Source organism: Vicugna pacos, chromosome 18 (genome assembly GCF_048564905.1).
Source record: "Vicugna pacos chromosome 18, VicPac4, whole genome shotgun sequence".
Taxonomy (NCBI): domain Eukaryota; kingdom Metazoa; phylum Chordata; class Mammalia; order Artiodactyla; family Camelidae; genus Vicugna; species Vicugna pacos.
In genome coordinates this window covers 6,091,765-6,112,044 of record NC_133004.1, presented here as the reverse complement: position 1 = coordinate 6,112,044, position 20,280 = coordinate 6,091,765, and the positions used below count along the sequence as shown (strand labels likewise).

At 44.3% G+C, this 20,280-nt stretch overlaps 2 long non-coding RNA genes across 2 annotated transcripts; one reads left to right on the top strand and one right to left on the bottom strand.

Moving 5' to 3' along the window:
- Window positions 1-462: 462 nt before the first annotated feature.
- LOC140686894 (uncharacterized) lies at window positions 463-1,918 on the bottom strand. Its single transcript, XR_012060897.1, has 3 exons — window positions 1,753-1,918; window positions 1,239-1,346; window positions 463-725 (listed from the first exon to the last, which is right to left on the bottom strand). It is a non-coding gene; the product is annotated as an uncharacterized lncRNA (long non-coding RNA).
- Window positions 1,919-6,238: 4,320 nt separating this feature from the next.
- On the top strand, window positions 6,239-19,011 carry LOC140686893 (uncharacterized). The gene is made up of 5 exons (XR_012060896.1): window positions 6,239-6,365; window positions 15,621-15,746; window positions 17,017-17,076; window positions 17,798-17,992; window positions 18,741-19,011. It is a non-coding gene; the product is annotated as an uncharacterized lncRNA (long non-coding RNA).
- The last annotated feature ends 1,269 nt before the right edge of the window (window positions 19,012-20,280 follow it).

The following is a 20,280-nucleotide window of genomic DNA, read 5'->3' as shown; positions in this document are numbered from 1 at the left end:
TTGTGCATCACATCTTTAATCCCCCTGCATATCCCCTGAAAATAATAAAAATGCTGTTTCAAGTGAAAACAAACAAAAATCCTCAGCCCCAGGTGAAAACATGTGGGCAGGAAGGAAAAAATCCTTTTTTAAAATTTCATTGGCAGGGAACAACCAGTAGAGGTAAAGACATGCAAAGAGAAAGAGGACCTGGGGTTGTCAGGGGCTGGGTGAGGAGGGAGGGGAGTGCATGCTCTGGATCCAAGGTTTCACTTTGAGGAAAGAAATAGTGTGAAACTAGATGGTAGTGATGGTCGCACAACATTGTGAATGCCCCTAATGCTCCTGAATTGCACAATTTAAAAGGGGAAAAGTCTACATTTTATTACATGAAACTCTAAAAAGAAAAATAAAGGATGTCATAAATGATGTGAAACAAGCAAAGGAAACTAAAGAAAATGAAACAAAAACATCTCCAGCGGAAGGGACGTCAAGTTTGTGGGGGGACTGACGGTGGAATTTTGGAGAACATTTTGGAGAAGAAGGTGTGGGTGGGTGCAGAGGGGGCTCTACCCCAGGTGGTGGTGATGCCTGAACTGTTTCTCCGTTGCCCAGCAGTCCAGCTGCAGACGCAGGTTCAGGAGGAGCTGCAGGAGCGGCAGGAGGGAGCTCGAGGTCTCCTGCTGGATCCAGTTCGTCCCATTTTTGGTCTCTGACATCTTCCCCTGCCCCTGCCTCCTCTGTAACTATTGGAAGTGGAGAGAGTTTTAAGTCTTGTGGAAGATCTCATGCTGTGAGAGAGGAAAAATTTACGCACCTGCCTCCCTTTCCATGTGCCTCTACAAGGACAGAAATCTTCCCAGAGCTTTCCAGACAGCTCCCACCCAGAAAGTGCCCACAGGATGTATTCTGTGACTGAATTTTTCCAGACAGGTGTTCTGAGGCCATTCTTTTTTCTGGTCCCAACAGTAGCCTCTAGGGACACCTCCCTGTGTGGCCCAGCCTTCGCCCCACCCTCACCTACACACATACACCAGCCCTGCTTTTTTGACCTTTGGTCTATGCTTCGGGGGCTCCTGGTCCTCCACCTGACTTGCAGCGAGGTGGGCACGGTGCTCCAGGTCAGACCAGGGTGTGCTGAGCTACCCGTCAGCCCCGGGTAGGTCCCTGGGAGAGCCCTGGGTGATGTCTGTGTCGGAGGCCTGCCCCCACTGATTTGTGGGCCATGGTGGTGGGGACCCCTCCATATCCAGACCCACCAGGAGTCTGCGCTGGCCCTCAGAAGAGTGACACACCAGTCCTTCACTTGGGGAGGGGGCGTTGGTGTTCTTATTCATCAGCTTCTTTTCAACATGTGGTATCTGGCTCTGCAATGATAGTGACCAGCAGCTGACCCAGCATGGAAGTCTCAGAGTCCTTCCCGGCCAGGAACACTCCTGATTCTGTAGACTCTACCCTCTGCTGCTAGATCAGACTGGAACCTTGTTCAGCTCAGACATCCGGGAGGGAAAATGCATACCCAGAGAGCATGGGCTCCACCTCGGGCGGCAGGACCCTTCCCCGGCTCTCCACATCCCAGCCAGCCAGCTTTGTCCTGGGCTGCCTACGTGACTGGGCCCCCAGGCCTCTGTCCTGCTCTTTCTTGAGGCAGATACCCATCCCCAACATGACTGCTCCACCTCCACCAGGCAGGATGGGGCCGTGTGGCTACCTGGATGGGATCTGAGTGGTGGCCCAGCCTGGAGGGGCCTGCCCTGGGCCTCCCTGTGTTACCTTTGGGTCTCTCTGGCCAAAAGGCCAGAGGCGCCTTGGGTGAGACCTGACCCAGTGCCGGCAGCGTTGGTAGAGACCCTCGCTGAGGGCTTTCCGGGGCCTGTGGCCTCAGGATAATGGGATGCAGCAGAACATGCCTCTGTCTCCAACCAGGTGAGCTGAGTAGGGACTTCTCTACAGAGTGGGTGCCTGGTGACTTCGGTTCCAAGTTCTGTTGGGCTCTATTGCCAGGGAAGTGAGGTCACTTCCTGGGGTCCACTTCTCCAAGCTTCCTCCTGACACAAAGCTCCTCAAGGGCCTTTCTGGGCTTCCAATCTCTCATTTCTCACTCCATGCCATGTCCACACACAGTGACACCAACTCAGCTCCCCCCCCCATAGCCCTGGGGAGTCCTGGATGCAACCAGTGCCGCAGCTCTGAAGACACAGCTGGGTTCAGACCTGGCTCCCCCTACTCAGCAGTGTTATCATCCTGGACAAGCCACGTGCCTCTCAGGGTCTCCCCAATCCCCCATCAGCACAGTGGGGATCATTCTGGCCCCTGCTTCCTAGAGAAGCCATCCTGTCTCTAGACCTAGAAACACCTATTGCATCTGTCACCCCCACGGGCTGGCATCACAGGGAGATCGTGCACAGACTCAGCAAAGGAAGGAACCCACAGAGGGCTGGTGGAGTGCAAAGCACACCCCACACAGGCCGGGGTCTGCCCTGGGGTCTGGAGAAAGTCACTTTCCTTGCTGCTTGCTTCCCCGCTCACAGTCGTGAGACTGAAATTAAATACAACTCTGACATCGTCCGCTCTGGCATACAACCTCCTAGGTCATTCTGTCATGTTGACATACAGGCCCAGTGTCCCATCTCGGCCTCTGTGGTGGGCTGCCCCACAATGGCTTCCTATTTTTTGCCTTCTGTTCCCACACCCTTGTGGGATCCCCACACCCTTGTGGGATCCCCACACCCTCCCCTGGAGGGTGGATCGACTTTGGGACCAGGTTCTGACACATAGACTGACTTGTGAAAATGTATGTGAGTTCCACTCATTACCAGCTCCAGTGTTCCTTCTCTCTGTCTCTGTCTCTCAGTGCCTCTCTGAGTTGTCTCTCTCTCTGTTTCTCTGTCTCCCCCTGCTTCTCTGTGTTTCAGTCTGTCTGTCTCTTTTCCTGTATGTATGTGTGTATATATTTATGTGTATATGTGTGTATTTATGTGTGTGTATTGTACGGGTCCAGGGCAGGTCACTTCTGAAAATCCCTTGATGACATATTGATTATTTTGAATTCATGTTACTGAAGAAACATTATCTTTGAAAATTGTGCAAGCACTTTGGTGGGATCTTCTCTAAGGCTCAGCACTGCTAGGGAAGGGATGCACCTGTGGCACTTTGATGCATCCTACACCTTGTTCTGCCGGAGAGGAGCGTCCATTTGCTCTTCCTTCCAGGGTACCTCCTGGGGCCTCTGCCTGCTCACGTTGTCACCAGGGCTGGTTGTCACCGGGCTAAAGACCTGCCAGGGTGATGGTGGCCAATGCTGTCTCTGCAGTCTGTCTGTCTGCCTGTGTCCTCACCTGAGAGGTCAAGCATCTCCAGTACAAACCGGCCACCTGCACTGCCTCTCGTTGGAACTGACTCTGTGTGTTTTGTTTCTTTTCAGAACACTGGGCTTCAAGAGCTTTTTGGACCACAGGGATGTGAAGCTTTTTTCCGATCTTGGGTCATGAGGAAAGGTTTTTCCAGGCTGTGGTTTGTCTTTCCAGCTGTCTTTCTTGGCCTTTGTTTTCTGCTTTTGTTTGGATTTATTTTGCCACAAGAAGAGCTAAGCATCTCCCTTCTGGCTCTGGTTTCACAGTTAGAACAGCAGTGCCTACCCCGAGATTATACACAGAGTTACTAAAAGGGCTTCATTTGGTACGTCTCATCTTTAATCCATCTGGACTTTCCTCTCAAAATACAAAAATGCTAATTCACGTGAAAACAAAACAAAAAAATAATTCACCCGTCCCTACTTAAGATATGTGGGCAGACAAACCAAAAAAAAGCCACCTTTTATACGATTTCACTGATAGGGAACCTCCAGGATACGTAAAGACATAGAGAGAGAAAGGGGATTAGGGCTTGTCATGGGCTAGGGGAGGTAGGACGTGGGGTGCTCTTTGTATACAAGCTTTTACTTTGAGGAAGGAAATAGTCTGAAACAAGTGGTGCTGGTCTCACAGCACTGTGAATGCAATTAATGCTCCTTAAAATTGCACAATTTAAAATGGGAAAAGGCTAAACTTTATTCTTATATACTTAAAACAAAAATAGAATATAGTATAATAGAAAAGAAAAAATCTGACTCCATAGAAGATCTGTCCTTTTGGCTTTAACCCTTTGCCCTCTTTTCTAGGCTTAGTTTTACTAGCTCTGCACCTTTTGTAAAACAATGTTGCCTTTAGCCTTAAATATACAGAAGAGCCTACTTTCAAGGCTTTGATTTTTTAAGGATATTAACACTTTTGCACTTATATAAAGACAACAGGTTGTAGAATAGAAAACTACTTTTGTTTTGTTAGGGGATTTACAGAGGCACTATGACCTGGTCTACGTAAACAGCTGTAAACCAAGATAATGGCGGACTAATATCTTGGAGAACCATCTTCCCCATGTCAACTTCAGGCTCCTTTTCTACTAAAAAGGGGAGGGGCTGTGGTTGGTTGTTGCAAACTTGTTGGTGTAGGAATTCTTTGTTCTTGGAATCCTTTGCAGCTGTCCACGTGGGTCAGATCATGGTGTTCCTGCAAAACCTGCAACAAAACAAACTTTTTCTATTCTGCAACTTGTTATCTTTATAGGAGTGCAAAGTGTTAATATCCTTAAAGCTCAGACTTTTGAGAATAGGCTCTCCTGTTTATTTCAGGCTAAAGGCAACACTGTTTTACAAAAAGTGCAGAGCTTGCAAGTCTAAGCCTAGAAAACACGGCAGAGGGTTAAAGGAAAAGGAACAGATCCAATATGGAGTCAGATTTGTTCTTCTCTATTACAGTGACTTTTGGTGAGAGCTAAGTGGATGATTCCTGGGTGGGTCCTCCACTGTCCCAGGCTGGATTTCAGGCAGGATCCCTGCCAGATTCACCATGATTTTGGACCTAATCTACCACAGAGAAACTGAAAATTATTGGATTAAAATTACCTTTCAAAATCCCTTCAATTGCCTGTAAACTATACCACAGCAGGGGATGTCTCATTGGCCAGTCAACTGCCAGTCTCCCCTGATGCAAGGGACAAGCGTTGCGGCGAGATCCATGGTGGCTTGGCCAGTGCACCTTCCTACTTTGCTCTAAAGCTTTGGCTTCCTCACTTTGACACTTTAAAAGCTCCCTTCCCTCTTCCCTCTGGCCTGGTGTGAATGAACAAGTTCCCTGCACCCACCTGTGCTGAGTCCATGCCATGCACAAAGCCCCATGCACACAGCCCACCATCTGATGTCTAACCCTGGGATTAAGTGCATACTCTGAACTCCCCCACCCCAAAGGTCCGCGTGCCCAGTGCCTCCGCCCTAGGAGTCCAGATCACCATCAGGACCATCAACCACTGAAAGCCCAAGGCCAGTGGCTGGCAGTCTGGGATCAACCTGACCCATCAGGTCAGTTCAGGCACAGGCTGCGGGGATCAGGGTGCCAAGGCAGGAATTGGAACCACCTTCATCCCAGCCTGCCTCACCCTGTAGCCTCAGACATTAACTCTGAAGGTGCACACTAGGCTCGATCCCCCACTGGTGGCAGTAGTCATCATTACTGGAGCACGGATTTCCCCACCCCAACCACAGGGTGAAGGGTGAGTGAGTGAGCTCAGGGTAGGGGTGCACTCAGATTTAAGGGGATCCCATGGTGTGGGGGTACAGGTTGAGAGGTGTGGGGCCCGATCAGAGTGGAAATGACCTGGCTGAGAGGTGAGGGGGATAATTTCAGGATGTTGGGTGTCCTGTGCTGAGGCATGAGGGGTAAGCTTGTGGGTGTAGGGGCCATAGGTTAGGACCTAGCAGGATGGAGTGTCAGGGCAGGGACCATGGTGTGAGGAGAAGGAGCCCTGTCTTCAAGGTCTGGTGGGAGACTGGGCCTGGCCAGTGGTGGGAGGGTAGTAACAGGGAGGGGAAGTTGAGCAGGGAAAGTGGGGCTGGGTGGGTGAGGCCTGGCCTAGGGCAGTCGTGGTTCTAGTTCAATGCCAGGACCCAGTCGGTGGCTGGGTGAAGGCTCTGGGGATGGAGACCCGGCGGGACAAGCAGGAGGGGCCCCACCTGGCTCCTCCCGGCCCCAGCGGCCAGGGCCGGTAAAGCAGGAGACCCACCCGAGCAGTTTGCGCTGCGGGCGGGAGGAGGAGGGGCGCGCACGCGCAGACGGACAGACGCGCGGACGCCGGAACCCACCCAGAACGCGTGGAAGCTGGCGGCAGCCGGTTGCTCCTGGACCAGCTCCTGGAAGAGGAACACGGCCTGGGGCCTGGGCCTCCGCTTGCCCGCGGCTCGGCTGCCGCTGCCGGACAGTTAAGAGGGCGCTGGTGGGGGCGCGCTGCTCGGGGAGCCGGCGAGTGACGCCTGGGCTGTGCAGCTGAGGAGGCGCCCAGGGAGGGGTGCGGAGGTGAGGTCCCAGCCGCGCGTCCCGTTAGGACCCTGAGGCGGGTCCCAGCCGCCGCTGTGGTTCGTGGTAACCCCGGTATTAGTAGTTCCTGAACACCATGGTTTTGCCGCCGCTTATACACGGGTTTAGGAGAGCAGGTACAGCCCCGGGAGTTGGGAGGGCGCCGGACGGTTCCAGAGCATCTCCGACTGGCCCTCAGATGATGGCCTGCTCCTTGCAGGTGGGTGCGGTGCGGTCGCGTGGCCTCGGATGGAATGGGGACTGCCCCATGAGAGCCCATGGATTTGCTCCCATCTTACCTGCGTCCTGACCTTGGGGGCGGCCTCTAAAGACCCAGGTTAGTGGGACTCAGGTTACAGGTCAGTCTGCTCCTGGGAGATGGGCTCGGTGCGATGAGTGTGCTGGGATGGCTGCAGCAGCAGCGGGAAATTGTTGCAACCCCCGCGCTCTCACAGGGCAGCCCCAATCCCGCCATCGCAGCTGCCGCCTTTCCCTGACAGCACAGCACCCGCCTTCCAGGAGCAGGCTGACCTGTAACCTGAGTTCCACGAACCTGAGGCAGCAGAGGCCAAGCTCAGGCCATGCGCTGGGGAGTTTGAAGCAAATCCAAGGGCTCCCATGGGCAGACCCCATAACCCGCCACTGCCTTCAACCACACCGTGCCCTCCTCCCGAGAGCAGGCTGACCTGCGGACCGTGCCTGGAGCAGCAGAGGCCGAGCCCTGGACAGGCCATGGGGGAGATGGGGGCAAGTCTACCAGCTTGCCAGGTCGCTGCCCATCTCCCTGCCGCTGCCCCAGGTTCGTGGATCAGTTGTTTTCAAGTCAGTGGTTTCCTGAGATGCAGGCGTGGTGCAGTCAGGTGGCGGGGGCTGCAGGGAGGGGTGCTGCCCCAAGGGGAGCAGGTGGACTTGCTCCCATCTCCCCTAGGGCCAGACCTGGGGACGGCCTCTGCTGCCCAGGTTTGCAGGACGCATGTCATGTCAGCCTGTCCGTGGGAGGAAAGCTCAGTGTACTCGGGGCAGCCTCAGTGGCTGACAAGGATTTTAGAAGTGGGCTCTAGCCCAGCATAACTAACTCTCCTTTCTTCTCCTGCTTCCTCAGTTGGTGGCTGTATCAGCTTTTTCATTATAGGTTATTGCTAGATAATGAACATAGGTTTCTGTGCTATATAGAAGAAACTTAATTTAAAATCTCTTTTTATATATAGTGGCTGACATTTGTAAATCTTGAACTCCCAAATTTATCCCTTCCTATCCCCTTTCCCTGGTAACCTTGATTGTTTACTAAGTCTGCAAGTCTGTTTCTGTTCTGTAGATGAGTTCACAGTGTCTTTTTCTCTCTTTTTTACATTGCACATATGAGTGGTATCATTTGGTATTTTTCTGTTTCTGGCTGCTTTCACTTAGAATGACGATCTCTAGCTCCATCCATGTTGCTGCAAATGGTTTTATTTTGTCCTATTCATGGTAGAGTAGTATTCCAGTGTATAAATATGCCACAACTTCTTTATCCAGTCATCTGTTGCTACATTTAGCTTTCCTCCATGTCTCGGCTCTTGTATACAGTGGTGCTGTGAATACTGGTGTGCAGGTATCTTTTCACATTGGAGTTCTTTCCAGTTATATACCCAGATGTGGGATTGCTGGGTCATAGGGTAAGTCTACTTTTAGTTTTTTCAGGGATTTCCATGCTTTCCATAATGACTACACCAAACTAGATTCCCACCAGCAGTGTAAGAGGGTACCCTTCACTCTACAGCCTCTCTAGCATTTATCATTCATGAACTTTTGAGCGATGGCCATTCTGAATGATGGGAGCTGATACTTAATTATAGTTTTGATTTGAATTTCTCAGTTTATTAGTGATATCGAGCATTCTTTCATGTGCCTATTGGCCATTTGTGTCTTCATTGGAGAAATGCTTGTTTAGGTCTTCTGCCTATTTTAAGATTGAGTTGTTTGTTTTTTTGTTATTAAGTTGTATGAGCTGTTATATATATTCTGAAAATTAAGCCTCTGTTAGTCGTATCATTTGCAAATATTTTCTCCCATTCGTAGGTTGTTGTTTCCTTTTGTTTTACTTATGGTTGTCTTTGCTGTGAAGAAATTTATGAGTTTAATTATGTCCCTTTTGTTTATTTTTTCTCTTATTTCCATTGCCTGGGTAGATTACCCTAGGAGAATGTTGCTAAGATTTATGTCAGATAATGTTTTGCCTATGTTTTCTTTTAGGAGATTTATCATGTCTTGTCCATCTGCATCTTAAGCCTGTACTCAACATCTGTGCTTCAGTTTTGAATTTTGAGCTTCTTAGAGAAAACCTACTCTTAGCTCATACGTCAGATTCAACATGTCTAAAGCTGATTTCATAATCTTTTTTCTTGCAGCGTCTCCACTTATTCAGTGGGATAATCATTCTTTCGGTCTTGAATACACAAAGGCTTGGAGTGGTCTTTGATTTATCTTTCTCTCACCACCCTCCACATTTTGTCAGCTTCTTGAACTGTATGTTTTTGGTTTCAAGTGTCTATTCTGATTGCTGATACTCTGATGAAGAGCTTTCATCCCTGATACATGAATTTTTCCTTCTGCTGAATTCTTGGATATTCTCTCCCCCCCTTTCAGTCAACCTACAGTTTTGGTGCTCCCACATCTACAGTCAAGTCAAAGACTTAACACAACCAGATCTCAGCCAGGGAGTCTCGACCCTTCATCATTTTGGACTTACCTTATTTGTTCCAATCATTATGTAACTTAGCCTCCTAGGGTAACCTGTGCCTTATTAAAAACCAGGAGTCACCAGCCTTTTCCTATCCAGTCCTCAGTTAAAACAGCTTAGAATTGCCCTGAGAACTAGTTGGAGCCCCATCCCCTTCATAGAGTCTTCCCTATTTATTCCAAATACTTCTAGCTCCTCTTTGTATTCCTGTACTGTTTATGATCAGTAGTCTGTAATCTTGGATTTGAGTACTGACTTGGTACCATTCCTGGGTGGTTTCCAATGTGTCTCCTCACTTAGCTGGTAACTGGAGAAGACTCACTTGTTCAGCCTCCTTTATGCCCCTCACCCTGCTTAGCATCGGGCAATAACAGGCATCCAGGCAGTGCTTACCTTCTTTATTTATTCGCAGTGGTGGTGGTGTGGATTATAGCTAATAACTATTAATTCAGTGTTGCAATTAAAAAAGAAAGCCAAGAAAATCCATAAAACTTTATCTCCATGTTCAGTTTAGTGCTTTACCTCAATAGTTTTCTTAAGACTGTGTTTACATTCACATAGTGTTCAGTGCTTGTACAGTTCCCTGAAGCAAGCAGGTGAGATGTCATTATGTTTGAATTTCATGTTACATTTCATATTGGATATATTTGTGCAATGACAAAACCTTCTTTTATAAGTAAACAGCCGGAAGCCCAGAGAGACTAAGAGCCTAACCCAGGGTCACCTGGTTAGTGTTTGGCACGGGCCAGGACCACAGTTCACATCTTCCAGCTGATCCTCTTCCAGTGCCTTTTCATTCCACTGCTGGGAAATGTAGCCCCATCAGCCAAACGGCCAAGTCACATTGCTGCCCCTTTACCTGCCAGTGATGGCAGTGCTTCAAAAAGTGGCAAAGGAAAGGTCAGAAATAGGAGTGATAAAAGACATGGAAGTGCTGGAAATGGATCCTCAACCTCCTCCTCCCTACTTGAGCGCCACACAAGTGTCCCACTCTGACAGTGCTGTTCATTGTTTATAACATAGCCTTAAAATCAGACTGATCTTTTATAGGACATGCTTTTATCCTGGTCCCTTTCCTACTAGTAGTCACCGTCATGGGCAGAAAGTGCCTGGCTGTGCTCTGTTTGTCACGTAGGTGGGAGGGAAAGTGGGAGAGGGAGTTGGTTGAACTGAAGCCGAGCTTTTTACAGCTCTGTTGTTCTAGGACCAGAGCAGTTCCACTCTTGCTTTCATCACCTCTCCACCTCCGAGTCCCAGCCACCCATTCCTGCCTGCTTCCCCACATGCCACATCCTGGGGGAGGACAGAGTGTTGGGCAATGCCCCCTCCGCCCTCTGCTCTGGGAGGTGCAGGAGTCTGCATTAACTTTTGAGCTGTTTTGGTAATTGGGCTTTTCCAGCTTTTCTAGACATCTCCTTTCCAGCTCTGAGAAATTGGAGATGTAACTTAACCATACATGGACTATACTAATGTATTCATTGACATTAGTGTCATGTTGTCTATAATTGTGTTCTGTGACTGGATAGGAGGTTTTTTATCTCACAGGATGTTTCACATCTAATTCTAAAGTCCTAGAGGCTTGCAGGTGTAATCCAAGTTCTTACATGTCTGTAAGGTAGACATGAACATTATTTGATAATATGACCATATGTTCATAGATTACGGTTAGTCCACTGGCTCTGTATCTAATGAAAGTTTAAATACCAAACGCTTGAAGAAAATTTGCGGGCCATGTCTTTTTGCCTGTAAGTAGTTGTAAAAACTGAAATCACAACTCTACCACAAGCCACAGTGTTTCCCAGTAGAGAAAGCCCTCTAATTTTACAACCTCTAAGTAATGCAGTGGTTCTTTGAGTGAGATGAGGGATGCCAGAGTATTTTTTGGGACACTAGTGTGGCATGACAAGTATTCTGGGACTGGTTACAGTTGAATCTCTACTTCCTATATCCTGGACTGATTACAGAGGCAATGTTAGTGCGGTAACTATCTTGTGAATGCAAGTGTAGCTAGGAAGACAACAGAGAAAATAGAAGGGATATAAAGAAATGGAGGGACTTCATAGCAGTACAAATGGTGACTTTGACACCACCAGCTGCTGATGTGAACTTGGCAAGAATTTGTGAGAAGTGGTGGGTGTCATTGCAAGCAGGAGAGTCCTGCAGCTTTTGGGGTGAACAGGCAAAGGGGAGAGCAGATATGGTGGCTATCCAGGGGCTATTTTTGTCCTGAATGTGAAAATGTCCAGTCCCCTGTTCAATTTTGCAGCCACAACTTCACATGACTCAGGGCATTATTTCCACCAGAATACCATAAAAATATAAACAACCTCTGTTTCCCAAAGTGTTTGTTCTCGATCTGAGATGACTGTCCTGTGCTGGTAGGTAAGTGGGCGATGGGGCCTATTACATCACCCCCTTTCACTAGAAGTCTACCTCGCTGCTTTTCAACCTACTCCTAGAGGTGCTGTCATTCTGTTACACCTAGGCCTGTAAGACCGTCTTGCCTGAATCCTCACGTGAAGAGGGATGGTTATGTGCAGTTTTAAAAAATTGCTTGGGTCATGTGGTCCTTTGTTCCTTCCATTGGAAATCACTATTCCAGAGCAAATAGTATGCATCTATACAAACTATATTGTTTGTAAGATGTCTTTAGAGGTTTTGCAGTAGGTTTAAATATTTGCTTGGTGATGGCATCTTGATTGATTGAAGGAGGCAACCCTCACTAGGGGCATTGTGTGCTTTCTGTCTGAGAGTTCCTTTACTGGCACCAGAGTGTTCGTAGGCAGAGTTAGAAAGTTACCTGGTCTGAGAAGCCGAATTTGCCCACAGCTGGGAATTGGCGGAAGAGTCTGTTATGGAAGGAAAGCTTTAGGATTATCTGGTAGCAGAGTTCTGGGATCCAAACCCTGGGAAACCTCAGCTTTTGTAGAGTATGTTCTGTAACAATAGGCTATAGGATAATTTTTACACTTGTTATAGGATGTAGAGTTGGGGAAAGGCTTAAAAGTGCAAGAACCTTAAAAGAGAATCTCCGAATATTTTAAAGAAGACAGTTCTCAGAATGAGAGCTTTTCTGGAAAAGACTAGCTCTTCACTTCACAGGGGAAGCAGGGAGCAGGTGTAACTGCACTTACGGTAACTTCAAAGGTAAACCTTACCCTCCCACTTAGCTGTTTCCTGGTGTAGGTTCATCTCCCACATCTGTAGTTTTAGACCTGATGTGTCATTTTCTGGTACTCCATTCTGCTTCTTAGTGAGAGACTGACCCAAAGTCACATAGCAATTGAAAAATTGCGCAAAGGTCTTTATTGTTAAAAATGTAGACCTGTGGCAGGGTGCTGCATTTGCAAGTGACTTTCAGTACAGTGACCACTGAAAAGAATGCAGTGTTATTTCTTATTTTATTCCTTTAAGCCTTTGAATAGAAGGTTTTCTTTGCAGAGTGTCTGGAGTACATCAGAACAAGCAGGAACTAAAATAGCTTTAAGAAAGCTCCAGTATAGACGTTGCTTATAGTGTGGTATCTGTCTTATGTTAATTCTTTAAAGCAGGAAGTTGTAACTCTCAATTTCTTAAGCAAATATAAACATTCTTGACTCTTATTGACGTTCTTTGTTGGGTGAAGCTGCTTTTGCTTCCATTCTGAGCATTGAAAGGCCTTCTATGATACTTCTACCACTCCTCAGTATTTTATTTTCCCTCTGTTGTGAACTTGTTTTTAAACTTGAAGCATATATAAATATCACTAACTTGCTACATATGTAGATATTCTGTGTTACATACTCAGAAAGTTTGTGTACATCACACGTATCTACATAATTCCCCCCTTTCCAACTGTGTTCCTGATGAAAGGATGGTGGGAAATGGCATTATGGGGATTTGTCTTACAGTACACAGTGCTTCCCCTGTTCCCTCTACCATATCTGGATGTTCTTTCATCTTTCAGCTTCTAGACTTACTAGCTCTTTTTCTTAAGCCAGGTGTATCTCATCCCCCTGCGCACACACACATGTGTACACACACAAACACACACATTCTACTGTAGGGAGTAGTGTGCACCATCCAATTCTCCCACTCCAGCTCTGGACCCACCCACTGGAGGCAGTGTCTTGCACGAATTAATTTGTAAGTTGCTTTTTAAAACTCGAGTGGTCAGGAAATAGGACTGATATCCACACCTAGTAGGCAGGCCCTCAAGGACAACTTCTATGGTTAATGCCAGGTTATCTTAATGTTTGAGTACCTGGGTTTCATGTCTTCCTGTGCCACCTGTGTGACCCATGATTCCCACATTTCTGTCTCCTGCTAGAATTTTTCTCTCCAACTCTGGACTCTTACAATCTTCTGCTGATTTGACATCTTCACTTGAAACTCTGATATCTTAAAAGCAACATGTGTAAAAACTGAGCTCTTTGTTCTCCTACACCCCAAACTGGTTCTTCCTGCAACCTCCCCCATTCAGTTAGTGGAAACTTAATCCATCCAGCTGCTTGGGTCAAAAAACTTGGAGTTATTCTGACTTTCACTGACATACCACATGAATTCTGTCAATAGATCTGGTTTAACACTGCCTTTAAAATATATCCAGAACCCAGCCACTTCTCACCATGGTTCCTGCCTCCACTGCTGCTTCCCTACCCTGAGCCACTGTCCTCTCCTCCTGCACAGCCCTTCTCAGAGGCTTCCCTCCTTTCATCTCTGACCCGTTTCGACTATTCTCACCTGGCAGTCAAGTGAGCCTCGAAAACCTAAGTTAGATTGTGTCGTCCTTCTGCAGTGCCTCCCCATTTCACTCTGGGTAAAAGCCACAGTCCTTACAACGTCCTCCAAGGCCATACAGGATCTGAACTGACCCTTCTCCGCAGCTCCAGCCGTGCCCCCATTCTGGAACATGCGAAGTGCACGCTGGCCTCGGTGATGGTTATTCCGTCCACCTGGGACATCTCACCTCCAAGTCTTAGTTCTAACCTCAGTCCTCAGTGTGGCCTGCTCTGGTATTTAATACAACATCACCCTCATCCCATACCCTAAACTCTCTTTACCTTGCCCTTTTTTGATTTTTCCATGGTTCCTCTTTCCTAACATGCCACCTCCTCTGCTGCTCTGTTGTGTGAATTGTCATCTCCACCCCCATCCCAGCTAGACTCCAACAAAGCTCCGTGAGGACAGGACTTTTGTATTGTTTATTTATCTATTCCAACTGCCTAGACTAGTCCTGGGTACATAGTAGGCAATGAAAAATTATTTGCTGAATAAATTAAAAGACTATTTTAAAAATGAATCATCCTTTCAGGAATGGGTGAGGATAGGAAGCTGCATCAAGGACAATGGTGCAGTAAATAATGATATTTGCCTGTTGTTCTTTGTGTGATTTATATATGTGTTTTAGTCTTAATTTTGTATCCCAGTTTCTTAATTTAATATCTGTATTAAGGTGTAATTTACAGGCCATAAAATTCACACATTATAATTGTACAAGTCAGCCATTTTAGCTATTTCTAGATTTGTGCAACTTTGTCCTCACGAAGTCCCCTTGTGTCCGTCCATATGCAGTTTGCCCCCCCCTCAGTGGCACCCTGATTTTATTTCTTTTTTTTTTTTTGGCAATCACATCTCAAACGGATAATTTACACAGCAGTACTAATATAGCTTTGCACTTTTAGAAATGACACACTTAAATATGAAATTAGCAGTCATTGCTGAATGTAGGTAGCAGGATCAGACATTGGTGAGAAGAATGGACCTGAGTGTCAGACTGGCTGCAGTCTTACTCAGCTCCACCATTTACCAAGTTACCCAAATTATTTTCTGCCTCAAGCTCTTTATCTGTTATATGGGGGTAATAATAGCAGCTTACAGAGTTGTTGTGAGGATTAAGCAAACAGGGAAACAAAATTTAGTATAGTGGCCTGCTTATGTTATTACCTAAGAAATAGCCTTGCAGGTAGAGGGCAAAATTCAAATCAGTTTCTAAAGTATATGTAAAATATAATCCAGTTCCTGCCTGGTTTGTAAACATGCCTACTGAAGAATTTAAAAGCAGGCTAATTTCCAACAGAAAAGATCATTTCTCAGCATTTCTTTCAAAGAGAGCTGCAAAATCACTTTTACTAACTAAATGTTCCATGCCCAACTCTGACAGAAATTTGACAACAGGGACGTAATTATCTACATTTTTGTTAAAATGATGCTGACCATCAGGAAGTGTTCTCAATTATATTTTAGCCTTTATGTTGAGAAATACTGTGAGAATTCTTCTAAATTAATGGGTGGGGGCATTCATTGTAGCTCTTGTAGCCTGATAAGCCTGCACTAAATTATCTTTTTTAAACTTTTAATTAAAGTAATAAATTAATTTTTTGCTGGGGGGTGGTAATTAGGTTTTTATTTATTTATTTTATTTTTAGAAGAATTACTGGGGATTGAACCCAGGCCCTTGTGCATGCTAAGAACATGATCGTTCACTTGAGCTATACCCTCCCCCCTAAATTATCTTTAATAAGGTCTTTTTCTCTGTTTTGTTACTTTATGTACAGAAGCACAAAGCAGGGTCATCAGAAGCCTCTCAATCACAAAGATGATAGTAGTGAGAAACATTGCGCAGTGACAGTGAATCCTTGGCATATGAAGAAAGATTGTAAAGTCCTGAATGAATTAAGAAGGTATTGTTACCTTAACATACATGTAAGCATGGCTCTCTTACCTTTATTTTTCACTTAATAATGAAAATAATCCCCACCTGTCAAGGTTGCTTTGTTTGATAGAGGGAATATCTAAACCGTTTTCTGCAAGTTTTTTAAATAAGTAAGAGCAGTTAATTTATCAGAAGTGTGAATGGTGTAATCTGGTCTGTGTAGTATGGTAGCCACCAGCCACATGTGGCTATTGTGAATTGAGATGTTCTATAAGTGGAAAATACATAATAGATTTTCAAGACTTTGTACAACAAAAATAATGTAAAATATTAATAAGTTTTAAAAGTGTCAATCACACTTTTGAAATGATAATATATTGGATATTTTGGGATAAATGTAATTATTACTGGAATTAATTTCACTTGTTCCTTTTTATTTTCTAAATAGGATTACTGGAAAATTGTGACTTCCACTATGTTTCTATTGACAGTGCTGGCTTCTAACTTATTGCAAATAATATGAAAAGAAAATTTTGATTAAAAATTTTGTAATTGAGTAGTTGATTTGCATCATATTAGTTTCAGGTGTACAAAACAGAGGCTCAACATTTTTATAGATTATATTCCATTTAAAGTCACCATAAAATAATGGCTATATTTCCCTGTGCTGTATGATACAGCCCTGTAACCTATCCATTTTATACGTAGTATTTTTACCTCTCAATCCCCTAACCCCTTCCTGCCTCCCCTCTTCTCCTTCTCCCCATTGGTAACCACCAGTCTGTTCTGGGTACCTGTGAGTCTATTTCTGTTTTATTATAGTCATTAATTTGTTTTATTTTTTAGATATACATATAAGTTAATACATAGAATATTTGTTTTTCTTTCTCTGACTTATTTCACTTAGCATAATACCCTGTAGGTCCATCCATGTTATTGCAAATGTCATTATTTTATTTTTTAGTGGCTGAACAGTATTCCATTTGTGTGTGTGTTCATGTGTATATATGCGTGTGTATATATATGCATACATGTATATATATATATATATATATATATATATATATATATATATATATATATAATATACCACAACTTCTTTATCCAGTCATCTGTCAGTGAACATTTGGGTTGTTTCAGTGTCTTGGCTATTTTAAATTGTGCTGCTGTGAATATTGGGGTGCATGTGTCTTTTTGAATTAAATTTTTCTCCAAACATATATCCATGAATGGGATTGCTGGATCACACGGAAGTCTATTTTCATTTTTTTATGGAACCTCTTTTCTGTCCTCCATAGAGGCTGCACCAATTTACATTCCCACCAACCGAGTAGGAGGGTTCCTTTTTCTCTTAAAAGGTAAAAAATTCTCTACATTTACCTACTTTCCTTTCAGTTTAGGACACAGTTTGGCAAAAGCCAGATAGAATTTAATAGGAGTAAATACAGTATTTATTTTGAATGTCCATGCATTATGGATAGATATGTTATTGATGAGTTGGTTCCCTGTTTTTGTAGGTGCAGATGTTTTTATAGCTTCACAGACATTTCAGTCTTGCAGAGAGAAAAATTTCTTTGTATTTTGCTGAACTTGTCCGGGTGTCTTTATCGGATTTGGTCCAGGCCTGCAGAGGTGAATACACATCCAAACCTGAACCATTTGAATGTCTGCAAGATATTAAGAGTCTAGAATATCAGATCTGGACTGTAACTCTGGTAAATGACATCAGTGACTGGACTCAAGAAAACTCCATTTGAGGGCAAAACCTTTCATAAGCCAAAAAGGCTTTGAAACTGTGGCAAAGCCAGAGACTTTTGTGCACCACTTATGGCCACAAACCCATGAGGACAACCACAGGCCTTCTGGAGTGCCAAGGAAATTCCATGTGAGGAGTCCAGCACTCACAGGAATCCAACAAGTCCCTGTCTGCCAGAGCACCTTCATTGCTACTGTGCTGTTTTGAGTAAATGTATTTTCATCAGGTTCAAATTGGTTTGTTGTTATTTTTTTGCATAAGAAAACAAATTCTTGTTCCCTGGTGTAAGTAAAAGCCTAACATTTTCTGATTTCTTTTGACAGAGAAAATATGAGCCTGTGGATCTAACATCATCTGTGATGGTCTGCAGCTGGGAGCAACCAGATCAGTGTCAGTCCCCTTGCAGCCATTGGCTGGGAGCCTGCATGTTCCTTGGAATGGTATTTGAAACATGTCACACTAGCCGTGCCTTTGCTGTGGGCTGGGAGGCGAGTCAGTCAGAATCTGCATTATGGAATGTAAGTTTCAGATCCACAGCTAGGAGATCTTTTTTAATAGCCAGAGAATATAGTCATAAATATATCTATTAATGTATTTATGCAAGAACCTTTTTAAAGATTTTTTTATTATAAAAAGTTACCCCCAAAATTGAAAGTGAAAGAACAGTGGAATTAAAAACCATCTGTACCTTAATTATATATAAAGGATCATAAAATCCTTCTAAACTTTTTTTTGTTCAAATGAAGATATTTTTCCCTTCCAAAAAGGAAAATTATTATTTCACATTTTTTTTTATTTTCTCCTTTTATTATATATTCCATATCAATAAATATAAATATTTTAAATCCCTTTTAATGGCTGTTTAACAATATATTGAACAGATATGTAAATAGTTCTAGGTTTCAGAAATTTAAAAAATTGTCATTACAATACCACTACAAAGAATATTTTGGTGTTTCTATTTTTAGTTACTAATTTGGACTAAAAATTAACAAGTTTGCTTTTCTTTATCTAAAACATTGGTTATTTTATGAAGGAACTGTAAGGAATTTAAAAAACTTTTCAGTAATTTCAACAAAGAAATTATCTTTAAGGCAAAAATGTATGATGGATTGCAAATCTATTTTTATTATATCTTCACTTTTACCAGTGTGACATATGTGTGTGTTTGCACAAGTGCTTTAACTACCAGCAACGTAGGAAAAATCTTTATACTAAAAATGTGAAAATATTTTCCTGGTTTGTGTTTTCATTCTCCCAATATAGGTTTTGGATGACAAGCTTGTATTTGCAAAAGTACACCCCCTGTGGGAGGTGTTCTGTACATACGCTGAGATACTGCACATAATATTGCCTCTGAAGCCCAATGATTTGAAAACCCGGTCCTCAGCCTTTGATAACTTCAGCTGTTTGATGAAAGTCCTCCAAGTGGATGAAAGTATCAACAACCGGAACAAGAGTTTTTCATTGCCCTATTTGAGAAGAGCTCCATGAAAGACTTTTATATTCAGGATAGAGATACATTCTTCAATCCAACCACCAGAAACCGCACTGTAAGTCTAAACCGAGTTTAGCTGCTGTCTTGGGGGTGATTTAGAACCTGCTGTTGAATTATCAGTGATTTGGTTTGGTTGGTTTGATTTGGTTTTTAAAAGCTGCCCATAAAAAGGAAAAAAGAGAAAGAAAAGAAATATGCCTACAGATTCCTGTTAGGATAGTAAACAGTGGCTGGTTAGTTACCTTGTATAAGCCACAAGCTCTCTTAGAACATTTTTAGGTTTACTTCATCCTTTCTCAGATCAAGTATCAAGTAAGGGACAGTGTTAAAAAAAATTCAGGATTAACAGGTTTGTGAGCTCCAGGATTTGCAAGGCAGCTTTCCCTCCCCATGGTGTAAGTCAAATGGCAGAATTGAAATAAAGCACCTCATGTATCCTCCGGTGTTAACAGGAAAAGGCTAATCTTCTTGACCTTGTTTCTTCCTGGGTAAAATGAAGATAATATATCAGGAGGCGACAAGCACATTTAAGGCAGGAAACATGTTGTCTTGTTCACTGCTGAATCTCAGGCACTGGGAAGGCTGAGTTTAACGAGTGAATGAATGAACTGTACTTCCCCCACAGTTACCATGTGGGACAGTGAGGATTAGCAGCTAAGAGCATAGACTCTAGAGGGGAGGGCACAGCTCAAGTGATGGGGCACATGCTTAGCAAGCATAAGGTCCTGGGTTCAGCCCCCATCACGTCCTCTAAAATAGACATATAACCCTAATTACCTCCCCACCCCCCACCAGAATTACCTTATTATCTCCCCACCACCAAAAAAAAAAAAAGAGAAGTGGCCAAGAGCGTAGACTCAAGCTGGAACACCTGTGATGGTTTCTCGCTGTCGACCTTGTAAATGTCATTTACCCTCTGTGTCTATCAAGTTCCTCACCAATAAAATGGGGATAATTGTAGTACCCACCTCGTAGAGATGCTATGGGGATTAATGAATCTGTGTCAGTGATACAACTGCCCTGGCTTATATTAAGTACTATGCATCTGTCAGCTCTTTTCATAATTACTGACAGATGTTATTATCGACAAAAGACGTATTAGATCTTTGAAAGGGAAATGCATGTTAGACCATTTCATTTATCACTTTCTGTAATTCAGGCTTTTCCCTCTGAAACACCATTTTATGTCTGTGCACTAGAAAGCCACAGGGCTTTCCAAATTTCATCTGTCTGGGTTCTTGTCATGATGGCAATACTGCAGATTGCTGACATTTTTTAGGGACTCTGTCTGAGATGACAGCAACCCCT